This window comes from Thamnophis elegans, chromosome 14 (assembly GCF_009769535.1).
Source record: "Thamnophis elegans isolate rThaEle1 chromosome 14, rThaEle1.pri, whole genome shotgun sequence".
Lineage (NCBI taxonomy): Eukaryota > Metazoa > Chordata > Lepidosauria > Squamata > Colubridae > Thamnophis > Thamnophis elegans.
This window is the reverse complement of record NC_045554.1, coordinates 34,727,594-34,743,389: the sequence shown is the minus strand read 5'-3', so window position 1 is coordinate 34,743,389 and position 15,796 is coordinate 34,727,594.

Here is a 15,796-nt window from a genome sequence, read left to right as displayed (position 1 = left end):
GAATGATTTTACTTCTACCAGACTACAATAATTTATCACAAGACAGAGTGTATATGTGTGTGTTTTTCCTGAATGCCTGAGTATCTGTTTTTCTACAGGTAGTCCTTGATTTATGACCACAACTGAGCTCAAAATTAAGTTAATTGAATTTTGCCCTATTTTACAACTTTTCTTCCCACAGTGGTTAAGTGAATCACTGCAGTTGATAAGATAGTAACCTGATTGTTAAATGGATCTGGCTTTCCCATTGACTTTGCTCATCAGGTGACAAAAGGGGATCACATGACCTTAGAACACAATGGCCATAAATATGAAACAGTGGCCAAACATCTGAACTTTGATCATCTGATCACAGTGATGCAGCAGGGGTCGTTAAGTGTGCAAAATGATCCCTTTTTTTCACTGCTGTTGTAACTTTGAACAGTCACTAAACTATTGTAAGTCGAGGGCTACCTGTATTTCACTTTCCTCCAATTTCACCCTGTTCCCAAGTCCCTGGGAGGATATATAAGTATTCTTTCCCTGGGATTAAGTTATATATATATCTGAGGAATTAGACAGATTCCCCAAAAGCTTAAGGCAAAATAAATTTGTTAATCCTTAAGAAGCCACAAAACTCCTTTTTTTCACAACAGATTACCAATCGGGCAACTGAGGATGTTTATAATATTCCCCCCCCCATTTTTGTATTGTTGCATGCTTTTTTTCGCATTCTGCACAGGGTTGAGATTCTACCGATTTTGGCGAACTGGTAGCTCTGACTACCAGCTGGGAGAGAACTGGTTTGCTGCACCTGCCCGCTATACTCACCTATATTTTTTTCCCGAAGCCCAGCTGATCTGCGCAGCAGAGTGAATTTCTGCACCTCAGCTGTTTTCCTTGCCAGCAGTGATGCAGACGGTGAGTTTTCTGTACTGTGCATGCACGCGCAGCATGTCAGGTGCGTATGAGTAAAGCATGTGCTCAGCGAACTGGTTGTTAAACCGGTAGGAACCCACCCCTGATTTTGTTCATGTTTGTGCTTGATACTCTCTTGTTCTCATCCTGCATAGCTAGCAGCTGCTTCTGATCACACACACTAGGTAGTGAGGTTTTACAGTCAAGGACATTCCCATGTGAAAGAAACATGGGTCAGTTTGTCTCTATGAACTTAATTTTTCTTATTTCTCTCTTTGGGATTTTCTGTTGGCTAACATTTATATATGACTACCATATGAAGCACAGTTAGCAACTGGCTGATGTTCATATAATTGAATCATGTGAAGTAATTATTACAAAGCCAATAAAAACAGCAGATGTGAATTAGAAGAAAATATGCAAACACGTACAGTCTGCAATTCCATCTTCAATCATTCTCTTTCCAGGATTAAAATAAAATAAACCAAAACATCAAATAATAATAATAAGAAGAATGTTATAGCCAAAATATAACTGTGGGCTGGTTTCATATTCAAAAGATTTGGGTGGTCTTATTTTTAAAACAAATCAAAACTGCTTTCTTAAAACCATTTCAGTTTGTGTGACAAAATGAGAATTTGAGTTAATCCACACATGTCAAAAATGTAAATCAACAGCCTGCTAGGGTTTCTCTGAGAAATCTTCAGAGGTGAAGAGAGACCCAAAAGTGTTATAAGGGATTCAGTTGCAATTAAAATAAAATAAAAAGTTTTGATATAAACCTTAGGTATGTATAAACATTATTTGATAAAGATGCAAAACTATTTGGTTCTGCAAATTTAATCAACTTTCTGAAAACCTATAAAGCACATATAGAGCTACTTTCTTCACTGCATTTGGTTAAATTGGTTTAGTCTAATTGTAATTGTATTCCAATTTAAACTGAATTAAATTCATTTCAGCTGCTTCTCTGGCTTCAACTAATGGGGCAAGGGCGGACAGTGGCACTGAACATGTTTTTAAAAGGCCAAATTTAGGTTTCAATCACAAATAGAATTCTTTATTGGCCGTGTGATTGGACACATAAGGAATTTGTCCTTGGTGCATATACAGAAATGTATTGTGCCCCATTCTCAGGGGTGGGTTTCTGCTGGCATTACTGCTGGTTCGGGGAAAATGCGATTTGCACATGTGCATTTCCTGTAAATAGGTCTGTGCATGCGCAGAACATTAAAAATGTCAAAAAAAAAACCCATGCTGTGATAACTGGGGAACTGGCTCGGGATTGTGGCGAGCCTGCTGTCCCTGTTAGTTCAGCGACCCAGTCACAATTTCCACTATCGGTTTACCCGAACCGATGCAAACTGGTAGTGACCCCCCTCTGCCCATGCTGTATGACTAAATAATACAAAAGGACAACTTCCTGGCAGTTTCTAGAGGAAAGTGACTAGACATGGTCTTGACGTGACTAGACATGGATAAAGGGACATTTTTGAAATCATACATCATTCAATGTATATGTTAGAAAATACACTAATTTGGGTTTCTCAAGCTTGGCAATTTTAAGATTTGTGGACTTCAACTCTCAGCATTCCCTATCATTCTAACTAGGACATTCTGGGAAATGAAGTCAATGAGTCTTAAAGTTGCCAGGTTTGTCATCCAGGTCATGGTTGTCTCAAAGATGCTTTTTCATGCATTTCTCTTCTCATCCAAGAAGCTTCTTCAGTTCATGAACTGAACATGAAGCTCCTTGAATGAGAAGCGAAATGCTTTCAAAGAAAAACAAAGTCCTTTTGAAAAAAAGCACCTTGTGGTCTGAGGTTTATGCCACAGCTACATGTTAGGCAGCAATATTGCCTAACCCTGGCATATCTCAACCCTGGCAGATCTCAAAGTAGGCAAGTGGAGTGAAACCTAGCTGATAGTCAAAAGGGAGAGGAGCATGTTCCAGAACTATAAGCTACATTTGGAAATTCAGAAAAGTATCCAGGATGACACCTTATTTATCTATTGGAAACCAATATGCAGTTAATTTAATGAAAGCAATGTGCTGAACTAAGAGTGACAAATTCCAGGTTATAGAACTTCCCAATGGCATAGGTGCTCTTTGGGTGATATTGGTACAGTCCCTACAGTCCAGGGTAGTGATTGTGATGGGGGAAAAAAAGGACCATGAAAGCTACCCTGACTTCCAGGAAGAAAAAAATGGATATAAACCAAATCAATTAATCAATCAATCAAAATTTATTACAGTGATAGACCAGAGACCTGATTGACTGATCGATCAATTGATCAATCAATCAATCTCAATCAATATCAATCAAATAGTTTTCCAAATATATTGTATTGATTTTAAAAAGTTGGCCTTTGCTCTTATTCCCAATAAATAAGGATTTTCCTCTCCTGGGTAAATATCAATAGGGCGGAATTGTACTTCACACAGATGGCTAGTTGGTAATTCCCACCTGTTTTCTATCACATTTCCTACTGCATATTTTTTCTAATGTATTTAAGCTAAACCATGAAATTCCATATTCTTGTAACACAAAGTCATACAGTCACTATCAATCAAGCTTCCCTTGAGGGGTTCTTTAGCTCTCAATATTTTAGGATAGGGAGCACCCAAAAAAAATCCTGCAAAAAAGCTGCAAATCACATTTTCTTTTAGAAAGGTTTTGAGAGGGGGAAAAAAACGAACACAGAAATGACTCCTTTATACTGAAAAACTATTCTACGATGACACCTAACATTACTTGAATAATAAGAATAATAGAAAAGGGATTGTGATCAGTAGGCTAATAACCATTGATGATTCTTTCCTTTATGAATTTTCCTAGGTTCCTGTTTAAGTAATCTAGATTGATAACTTTCACATCATACATCAGCAAATTCAATTTTGGTGCTTCTTATGATTACTTTACAACCATAGATAGTTGTGGGATTCAAAATTTTTTACTACCAGTTCTGGAGGCATTCTGTGTGTTGGTGGGAGTGGCTTTGTGGGTGTGGCAGGGGAAGGATACTGCAAAATCCCCATTCCCTCCCCACTCTTGGGGGAAAGATATGTAAAATCTCCATTTCACCTGCACTCCAGGGGGATACTGTAAAATCCCCATTCCCTCCCCAGCCCACTAACTTGCTTTCTAGCTCCGCTCTCCTGTGCAGGGCAACAGAAGAAGATCCAGCCCATCAGGTGGGGCTCTGATCAGCTGAGACTTGGGAGGCAGCATATAGATGGGGCGGAGCCAGCCGGAGGTGGTATTTGCTGGTTCTCTGAACGACTCAAAATTTCCGCTACTGTTTGCCAGAACCAGTCAGTCACTGGCTGAATACCACCTTGGTTGGTGGGAATATGATGTATCTTTACTGCAAGTTTAATATTTTTTGTTGTACTAAATCACAGAATATACCTGGCATTGGAGTACTTTAATTACTTAGGGGCATTTTCCAAAGTAGACAATTACAGGAGACAAACATCTTATTAATGTAATTTAAGCTTAGTGAGTGATAAGGTAATGCAAATTATTATTGCTAGAAAAATTGAATGGATCTGCTAATAGAGTGACCAATAACTGAGTTACCTTGAGGTAAGATGTAGGACCTATAAACTTGAGAAGTAGATATGTAAATAAATAAACAACTGTCCCACTAAGGGGAATCTTTAACTTTTTAAGATAATTTAGTCAAGCAGAGATTATGTGATTTAATGTGTTTCTTTTCCCGTCAGATTAAAAAAAAAAGAGAGCAGTTTTTTCAGAAATTTATGTAAAAGGAAATTTTTCAGAAATTTAATAAACCTCTGAATCCAAGGTTTTAATGAACTGGAAGTAGCTGTGGTATTTTGAACCATGGAGATTTTCTCTACCAGGTCGCACACTACCTAACCAGCTTCTTTCTAAGCATGGGAGGGAGGGAAAGAAGGAAATCTGGTGTTATGTATTGGATTTATATAGTTGTATTAACTGTGCTAAAATGAAACTACCTTTTAGATGACCCTAACTGTTAATTGTGCTAAAGTGAAACTAACCTTTAGATGACCCCCAACTGTTTTGGAAGGGAAAATTAGAACACTTATATTTGGGTGGGCTTTTTCTAGTTCTATGATTGGTTAAGGCCCTGTAGGCTTAGAGTATAAATCAATTTGCCTGCAGTTCCTCAGTTCCATTTGCGAGTCAATAAATGATGTTGCAGCAATCCTGGTTCTTGCCTACTAAAGTCCACTACACAATATGTGGGGAGCTTATTTATTTTCCCAATGTGATAGAGAAAGAGATAGACAGACAAACATTGCAGAGGGAAAATGTACCCTTCTCTGACTAATCAGAAATGTATAATTATTGAGACTGAAGCAAGCAGTGAAAGGTATTGTTTGGCTCTGCAAGACTAAGAATGGTCTGAAAACAAAGCAGGAAACCAGGGCATTCTCATTCAGTTCCGTGTTTGCCGCTAACACTGATCCATAGGATTAAGCTCCCAATTCATTATGTGCACATCGGCAACAATTTACAGACTTGCAGGTATACAAAAGACCTAGGCAGTGATTAAATGTTTGCATGTATAGTTTAAGCCATCTCTCAGGGATGCTTCATTTAGAAAGTTTCTTTCGTCTTCTGTTCTGAAATGGGATTTAGAGGTTCTTAATAGAATTTAGATGGACTTAGTATCTACATCAATGCAAACCTCTACTTGCTGATTTATTAGGTGAATTTCGAGTTGAATTTTTATGTGACACTAGATCTACCCCGAGGAGCATGTGCAGTTCTGATTGGGTAATGTACATTTCCAATGGAGATTAACCACAAATGAGCTTAGAATTCATTTAGTGTAATAAAGCGAAATACAGGTCAGATGTTTTTTCTTTAAATTTTTAAATAAGTCTATCAAGATGAAAGTTTCTCTAATGTTCTGGAATCAAGGAACAAAAGAAAATTAGAGATGCATATTTTTTTCATTTGCATGCTGCAAATTAGATATGAGAAACAGTTTCCAATCTCTCTTGATTTTGTATTCAGGAAAGAATTGCTGATAAGGATAACAATGATGTTATAAGGTTAAGGATGAGGTGGTGGCTCACTGGCTAAGACACTGAGCTTGTAGATCAGAAAGGTTGGCACTTCAGCGGTTCAAATCCCTAGTGCTGCATAATGGAGTGAGCTCCCTTACTTGTCACAGCTTCTGCCATCCTAGCAGTTCAAAAGCATGTAAAAATGCAAGTGGAAAAATAGGAACTACCTTTGGTGGGAAGGTAACAGTGTTCTGTGTGCCTTCGGCATTTAGTCATGCCAGCCACATGACCAAGGAGAAGTCTTTGGACAGTGGTGGCTCTTCGGCTTTGAAACGGAGATGAGCACTGCCCCCTAGAGCCGGGAACGACTAGCACATATGTGCAAGGGGAACCTTTACCTTAACATAATTACATTTTGGAGAAAGTTTGTGATGCACACGTTTTCTGGATTTTGCAAATTTAAGTCTCAGAAATAATTCACTAGATAAATTCAGTGGCACCTACAGAATATTCTGTAAGATAATATCTTCTTTAAGATGCAAGATATATCACTCAATGGATAAATATTATCTCTTACAACAAGGTATTATATGAGAATACTAAAAACCTCACGTTCCTATAACATCTCGTGCACAAACACCACAATCTTGCATTTTTCACAGTTCAAAGAAAGATTTTGCTAAAATTTCCATAAGACTTATCAAGCCATTGCAGAATAACATGAAAAGCCTCTATCTGCGTGCCTCAAAAGTGAAGCTCATTCTGATCTCGGCTGAAATAGTAACAGTCTTCTTCCATCTATGTCAAGTGTTGCCCTTCAGATATTGAAAGGGAATTACAACATCTCCATTTATATTCTTCTCATTTTTAAAGTAAACAGTTTATTATAACTTTTCCAAACATTCCTCACAGAAGTCAATTTAAGGATCTTCATACATACATATATCTGTTACAGACAACATCTGAAAAGGTGGCATTATATAGAATACCCAGGAAATCTATAGAACAGTGTTTCTCAACCTTTTCTTCACCACAGATCCCTTTTAAATAGCTTTTGTAGCAATGGACCCCCTAAGACTTAACTCAAGATTTAAATCCTACCATTTTTTCAATGGTATTTCAATGGATTGTTAGATCCATGTATCTGCCATTCTTCAGAGGAAGGGGAGGGGAGAAGTGTAATTGCTACATTTACGTGCTATTTTCCTTCCAATGTATCTTCTGTCTTGCATTGCATTCTTGTATAACCTTTCACCTGATTTATAACCGTAGCCTGGCGCCTCCACTACCTGGCTATTTCTCACCTCTCTGGGAATATAAAGGGGGGGGAGGTAGGCCATGTGGAGAGCGGAGCCGGAAGATGGTCCTGAGAAAGCTCCCTTATCTCTTTTTCAGAGTGGCCAGTACAATGCCATCAGGGTGTGGATTCAACATATGGATTGATTGAATCCACACCGGACTGTTGGGAGGAGTCTCAAATTCCTTTATTCTTAATTGTAGGCTCTGAGGGACTTCAGAGTCTGCTTTGAACCTGCCCTGCTATCATCCCTTTGCAATAAAAGGTTCCTTTTGAAATGTCAAGTTTCAAGAATCTTTACTTTCTTGAATAAGGGGGAGAAGCCGGGCCTTACAGTTCTCAAGCTTTTCTTTACCACAGATCCCCTTTAATTACCTTTTGTGGCCATGGACCCCCAAGACTTGACTCAAGAATTAAATCATACCATTCCCAACCTTCTGTGATATCATCACAGCTCCTCAGGAGTCAGCAGACTACAAGTTGAGATCTACTGCTATAGAATGTGTGAAGGTTTTAGGCAAATTATGAAATGTTTGTGTCATTTTGGCATGGTATATACTTTCTCTAGGCATTCTATATAACACCTAGGTATTATCCAGAATAATTTTGACTTTTAGGCAAAGTCAGGGGTGGGTTGCTGCTGGCATTACTGCTGATTCGGCATGCAAAAAATCACATTACTAACAATTGCAGTGATTCACTTAGCAACAGAAACACCCCCCACCCCCACCCCCCAGAGAGAGGATGAGAGTGAATCCTAGGCAAAAAACCTGTAATGTCACCACATATATATATTTATCTATAAGTGTATTAAACATTAATATTACACTTTCTTTTACTACCTGTTTAATGTTGAACCATTTGCGATGCATTACATTTATCCTCACATAGATTTTATTCCTATCATAGAGTAAACTTATTTAATTAAATCCATAGTTGTGCTACATTTTCATAATTTAAGTCTATTCAGTTTATCATATGCTTTCTCTAAATATGCATCCACACAATAAGTTTTATTCTCATACATTTCTTGGTGTTAAATTGAAAAGTGAGAATATGATATACCTGTTTCAAGCTTGGCATAAAGCCAAAGACCACTTCCATATTTTTTTTTATTTATGCTTTTTTTGCTTGTTCAGTCGGAATTGTAACATTTGAAAAAAATATATTTCTAAAACATCCAATTTTACAAGTAATTGGAAATATATATATATATATTTGGTCACCACTCACTTCATTACTTGAATACAAGTTAAAACGAAATTGGATTTGGTCTTTCAAATTTCATGCTTTTTAAAAAAAGAGTAATTTGCAGAAGGAATTAAGGGAAAAAAACTAGAAGAACTTGGTATGTCTTTTAAATGATCCTCTATAACCAACCCAGTGACTGTTTGGACAGGAAATAAGATATTGTATGTTAGAGTGGTGGTTTTGGAATATCTCTAAAAAAAATTTCAAAGGATTTCAAATTCTTTTTAGTAGCATCCAGAAAGGATAGTCCAGGAGAAGTCAAACTAATTTAGATCCAATCTCCTTCCAAAAATGAAATGAACAGTAGGTGTATTAAAAGGAAATGAAGAGGAAATTGAACTTTCATACTTCATGGTGCAATTGCAATGACAGAAAACAATATTTGTCAACAGAAAGTTTAGGGAATAGTATTATTTGTCTCTTACCATAGAAGGCAAGCCTTCCGTGTTGGAGACTTGTGTGTGTGTCTAGGGGGTGTTATTGTCACAGAGAGTAAGAAATTCAATGTTCACTTCTGGCATCCCTTGTTTTGAACAGAAGAGCTATTGAAATCTGATATTGAAAGCTGTCCAATCCTTCACTTCCTTCACAAAATACTTTTTTTTCTTTTATCACGGTAAATAAGGTTGTTTATTATGCCTTCATTTTGGGATCATGCAAAGCAACAAGATTTTCAAGCTCCAACTATAAATCTCAGTGAACTTTCTTGGCAGGGGCTTTGTAGTTGATTGGGTAGGGAAACTGTAGATTCCCCCTTTCTTAGTTCGTATATTATGTGAGATGAGAACATCTTATATCTTATAGTTTTTATAGACTTTGAATGTCAGTACTTTAAACAGCAGAGTTCATAATGACGGATTTCTTATCAATATCCTCTGATCGTTGTAATTAGCTGGTAATATTTTTGGGGGTTAATCTTTAAAAAAACAAGAACTTTTCAATCCTGGAAAAGAGTGGAACAGCTCAGGTATTTCTGAACTCAATCTTTCAGCATTTGCTCATTTTGTTCTTATCTAGTGCTGCTTTTATTCAGCCATTCATTTGCAAATAATGTTGAATGAAAGAAAGAAAATTAAGAGGGATGGAAGAAAGAAAGAAAAATACCCAGGCTATTTAAATACCAGAAGTTGTTTAAAGTTTTTCAGTTTTCAAATTGTTGTTATTTAATTTTTAAACAATGAATTCAGTCCAAATTACCCTGACTCTTATTGCCTGGGTTTAATTCTCATTCAGTGCAAACCTAAACAATGGCTGAAATGAGGCATATTGCATTAAACCATGTTCTTTAATCAGGGACATCGGTGTCTTTTTGGAATATGAATACATTTTTTTTTGTAGCAGATCAAGCTCAGTACATCAAAAATTTTCAAATATTGAGGTAATCATTTAAGCGGCCACTCTCAAAATGGCTGAAATGGATATTTCTAATCTCTCTCTATCCCTCCCTCACTTTTTCTCTTCATTTCTCCCCCCACTTTCACATTAAGGATAGTAACATAATTCAGAAAGTAATAGCCTTATTTCAAAAAAAAATATTATAACCTTTAATCATAGTGCAATAGACAAAGAGCAAGAGACACAAGGGACATGGTGGCTCAGTGGCCAAGTCGCTGAGCTTGTTGATCAGAAAGGTCGGCAGTTCAGCAATTCGAATCCCTAGCACAGTGTAACGGAGTTAGCTCCCATTACTTGTCCCAGCTTCTGCCAACCTAGCAGTTCAAAAGCATGTAAAAATGCGAGCAGAAAAATAGAAACCATCTTTGTTGGGAAGGTAACAGTGTTTGGTGCATCTTTGGTGTTTAGTCATGCCAACCACATGACCATGGAATTATCATCAGACAATGCTGGCTCTTTGGCGTAGAATGGAGATAAGCACCACCCCCTAGAGTAGGGAACAACTAGCACAAATGTGCGAGGGGAACCTTTACCTTTACCTAATAGACACAGCGCTTAATTAAAATCATATTAACATTGCATTAAGTCATTAGCTGGGTAACTTTGCACCAGTCACTCTCTCTCCTAGCCCAGCTCACGTCACAGGGTTGTTGTGAGGAAAATAGGAAGAGAAAAGAGTTTAGGTATGTTTGCCCACTTGAGTTATTTATAAAAATGATAAAGGTGGTATAAAAAAAAATCTAATAATATATATTTTTTTAAAAAACTAAGTTGTAACGTAGGTTGTTTGATATTATAATTAGAAAAACTTGTTTGATGTTTTCAGAATCTTCCATGATGACTCATAGCTTAAAATACTGCCTTAATATAGCCATTGACTTGAAATCTGAAACTCATGTGCTCTGGCTAAAATGAATGGGAGACTGAATTGAATGCTAGCAGTTACTATTTAGAGAAATGCAACACCAGCCAAAGATGCACTGAAGCACAAAATCTACTCAACATTCTGAGACTAAAGAAAGGCAAAGCTGGCTATACAGCAAGATCAAGTATTACCTCTGGCACCTTTCATTTTGTTAAAGCAATCTGACTGGGGAAAAAAAACCACATGTGCATTAAATCTGAACAAGCAAAATTGATTCATGATACCTCACAACATTTAGCATAAAGTCACAGCTGCTTTTGATAATACATTGCCTCTCCCCACTCTCAAATCTCCAAAGCTTAGCAGAAGGCTGAAATTTGATCTAACTTCCACATGTTTATATTAAGGCAAATGAGAAAGAAAGAACAGCCCTAAAGGGAAGGTCCCATTTACATCTCAGTGCTCACATCAGTTCAATTAAAAAAATAAGGTAAAGGTAAAAGTTCCCCTCACACATATGTGCTAGTTGTTCCCAACTCTAGGGGGCAGTGCTCATCTCAGTTTCAAAGCCAAAGAGACAGTGCTGTCCAAAGACATCTCCTTGGTCATGTGGCCAGCATAAATGAATGCCAAAGGGGTACAGAATGCTGTTACCTTCCCACCAAAGGTGGTCCCTATTTTTCTACTTGCAATTTTTATTTGCTTTCAAAATAAAGGTCGGCAGAAGCTGGGATAAGTAACAAGAACTCACTCTGTTACACGGCACTAAGGAAAAAATAGAGGGGTACAATGGCATTTCTTGTTTTCTGGATCCCTTATCAAGAAGGGGGGGAAATCAGACCAATATGCAGATAACTATAAAGCACTTTAACCACACATAGTGTGATTGTTAAAGTGTAATATTACAGGAAAACTCTCCCCATAGCCTGGAGTTTAATCCTGATAGGGCTCAAGGTTGACTCTGCCTTCCATCCTTCAGAGGTTGTTAAAATAAGAACCCAGATTGTTGGGGACAATGTGTCAATAATGCTAGCATTGTCAAGTGCTCAGAGAGTTCTATAAAGCACTATGGGATGATATATAAACATAAATGTTAATGCTATTATTAGTATCTGCATGTTTGTGCCGAGAGACACACACAGAGTTTCATTATTAGGTCAAGCCGACCTAATAATGATGGAATGAATCTTGACTTGGTGTTTAGCAAATTGTGTACATTCTCTAAGAGAGATTTATCTTCTCTGTATAAAGGGAGGATTGCCTTACTATACAAGACAAACAACTTCACTTAAGTATATTGTTTGAGACTTTGAACTGTTGAGTTCCCAAGAAGTAAGGTGGCCACTGTATAAGTGGGATGAGTAAAGGAAATTGGCCTCCATTCCATGAAGAAGAGGTTGCTACTGTGAGAAAAGGGCCACCAAAGGAAAAAAAAGGTTGAGAAATAATCCAGGGAGCAGCCAAGAGTGTCAGACCTGGAAGCCATCTTTTAACTTTTGGACTTCAGGCATGCCACATTTTCTACTGTGGAAAAATGGGAGGGGGGAATTATACAGAGTGTGGATGATATGTAGCCATAATAACATTCTTTCTCAGAAAGTCAAGGCTCTGCAGCTGCAATGAGGTGACTGGGAGGCAACTCCTGGTTTGGATTGTACCTGACTGGATCATGTGGTGGACATGTGGGTGCTGGGTAGGGATTTGAATTTTCATTTGGGTGGGGAAAATCTGGAAATTTTCAAATTCGGGTTTTCCCAGATGTGCCAATATAACATCCCTAATTAAATGGAACTTTGAGGAAACTCATGCCTCGGGGTCTTCTTTCGTAGGGGGTGTTATTTGGAACCCTAACATTGAGTGCATAAAAACAGCAAAGATAGAAATCTTTCTTTCTACCCCAGGAACCCAACAGAGATGTAACTATACAGTTTTAACCAAGAGCACATCTGCTCCCTTGCGAAAAGAGAAGTCTCTCTTCCCTTGAAAGAGGCATATTAACTCCCATGTTGTCCTCTTTCCTGTTCTTTAAAATAAGCTTGGTGCTTTTAAACTTTAGAAAGGCTCCATTGGGGTACTTAACTTTCAGGGCTGTGTGACTTTCTTCTCTCTGGAGCTGGGTGACCCTGTAGAAACTCTCTGGTCCATTCCCACTCAGAAGTGCAACTGCACCTCTAAGCAGAAAAATATCCCACACCGTTGCAAGCAGGTGCATGCAACCGCAGCACGTTTGAAGCAACAACTTAGAAAAGATACAATAACCTCTCCATCTGTGCTCTCCTCTGAGAATAGAAAAAGGCTGCATCGTTCCCCATTTCTCTTCGCTCCCCTTTCAATTTGCTCTTCAGCTGTCATGGGAAAAAAAAGAAGCTAAATGAGAGAGAACGGTAGGAGGGAAGCGTTCCCCATATTACTGCATGAAAGACAGGCTTTTCATTTTCCCAGGGGATCAGCTGGCTCAAAGGATCTAAACACAGCTACTTCTTTTCACTTCTACTTTGCTGGCCTTCCAGCAACATGGCACTGGAAATATTGAAGCTTTCTTAAATTCAAGTACACTAATGAAGCCTTATTGTAGATTTGTCCATCACAGTGGTTAGAATGCAGTACGGTAAAGGTAAATATGTTGCATATATGTCCTAGTCGTTAGCGACTCTAGGGGGCAGTGCTCATCTCCATTTCAAAGACAGCACTGTCTGAAGACATCTCCATGGTCATGTAGCCGGCATGACTAAATGCCAAAGGCCCACGGAACACTGTTACCATCCCACCAAAGGTGGTTCCTATTTTTCTAGTTGCATTTTTACATGATTTCAAACTGCTAGGTTGGCAAAAGCTGGGACAAGTAACTGGAGCTCACTCCATTACACAGCGCTAGGGATTCAAACCGGTGAACTCCCAACCTTTCTGATCGACAAGCTCAGCATCTTAGCCACTGAGCCACCACATCCCTCTCAGAATGCAGAATTGAGGGCTAATTCTGCTGACTGCCAGCTGTTCAAAGTTTGGCAAGTTTGATTCTCACTGGTTTAAGGTTGACTCAGCCTTCCATCTTTGTGAGGTTGGTAAAATGGGAATCCAGATTGTTGGAGGCAATAGGCTGACTGTAAACTACTTAGAGAGGGCTATAGAGCACTGAGAAATAGTATATAAGTCTAAGTGTTATTGCTATTATTACTTCCATTCTTCACTATATAGCCTGAGATATGTTTTATCTCAAGATGTTGTTATTGGATCAACCTAATTTTATTGTTTTGCCCACACCAAAGTACTGTACAACAGTCTGCAAGGTATGCCATAGGATTAACTCTAACTCATTTTAGATATTTTGAAATAATGTTTATGTATTCAAGATGGACAGTGATCAATATTTATATGTATTTATATGTTAGGCTGTAGGTATATACACATGTATGTATATAGCATATGTGTGTGTGTGTGTGTGTGTGTGTGTGTGTGTGTGTGTGTGTGGTGTATGTATACACTTTTGAAACCAGGCAACAATTTCTTTTAAAACGTGCAAGAGTACCCATGGAAAAAATGACAATAAAGGTCATCTTATCTTTTTCCTTTCATCTTAATTAAGTGTGGTCTTTGTCCATCACTGAAATATGTTAGTAACATGTTGCTGCATGACATGGAAGATCTATCTATCTAACAAGCTCAAAATCCTGTTTCTCAAGGAAATCAACAAGACAGGAGAGTCACTATTTTCCCAACTTAATAGTCAACTTTTTCAATTATCATAGTGCACTGCTTTGTAAAGGGCAAGGGGAAAGTAATAGCCCTCTGTGACTCCAATTACACCCTTGTTCCCATTTCAGTCCAGGTCAGCCTTGTGAGAAGTTACAAATTGAAGGATTCAGCAGAGGAACGCCTGCTTTTCATTCAGAAGGTCTTGATTTGAATAACCAATTTCTCCAGAAAGGAGTGTAAAAATTCCTGTTCAAAATTCTGGAGACACCATGTATAAACTCTGTAGTAGTTGAGGCATGAGGAGTTTTCTATAATCCATAAGGTAAAGGTTCCCCTCGCACAAATGTGCTAGTCGTTCCTGACTCTAGAGGGTGGTGCTCATATCTGTTTTAAAGCCGAAGAGCCAATGCTGTCTGAAGACATCTCCATGGTCATGTTGCTGGCATAACTAAATGCTGAAGGCACATGGAACGCTGTTACCTTCCCACTATTTTTCTACTTGCCCTTTTACATGCTTTCAAACTGCTAGGTTGGCAGAAGCTGGGACAAGTAATGGGAGCTCACTCCATTATGTGGTGCTAGGGATTCGAATCGCTGAACTGCCAACCTTTCTGATTGACAAGTTCAGCATCTTAGCCACTGAGCTACCACATCACTATAATCCATACATATATCTTTTAAACGAATACCTACATCTCTGCCATAATGGTTCATTGTTTTGAGAAATAGAATGGTTTTTCCACTTTAAATATTGGCATAATAAACATTGGCATGAATGCCTTTCTATCACTGGGATTATGATTATCACTATGATTCAAAGTTGCAAATTATTCCAAACTAAAATTTAGGGTTTAGAAATGTACAGATATGTTGAATTGATTTAAATTGGTATGCACTCAAAGAAACCTTTTCTGGCATTGTATTATCTATGGTTGAATGCTACTTGAATGAACACCTTCAGTTTTGTGATTAATGCTCACATGTGGCACCTAATTGTGCTCTTTATTGGAGTAAGAAAATGTGACCATCTTTGTAGATATATATATCTCTCTTTTTGAATTTTCTAGACTGCATCGCTGTAAAATTAGTGCTTCAAATAACACAGATTTGGCAACCAGCGTTCCCCTCTCCGATGCTAAATCAAATTCTGGCCAGTGCAAAATGCATAACTTTTGTTATAATGACGTTCTCAGCAGTAACTGAAACATGATTCCCTTTTGAAGTGGCTCAGCATAACTTCAGTTCATCGGAATGGCCAAGGAAGAAGCTCTAACTTCAAAATGAATAAGAAGAGCAAACTAAAAGAACAAAGATTCCAGTGTTTCTCAAAATTGACATATCATAGTTATGTAGGTTTCTATAGAGGATATATTATTTGCTCAGAAGCAGA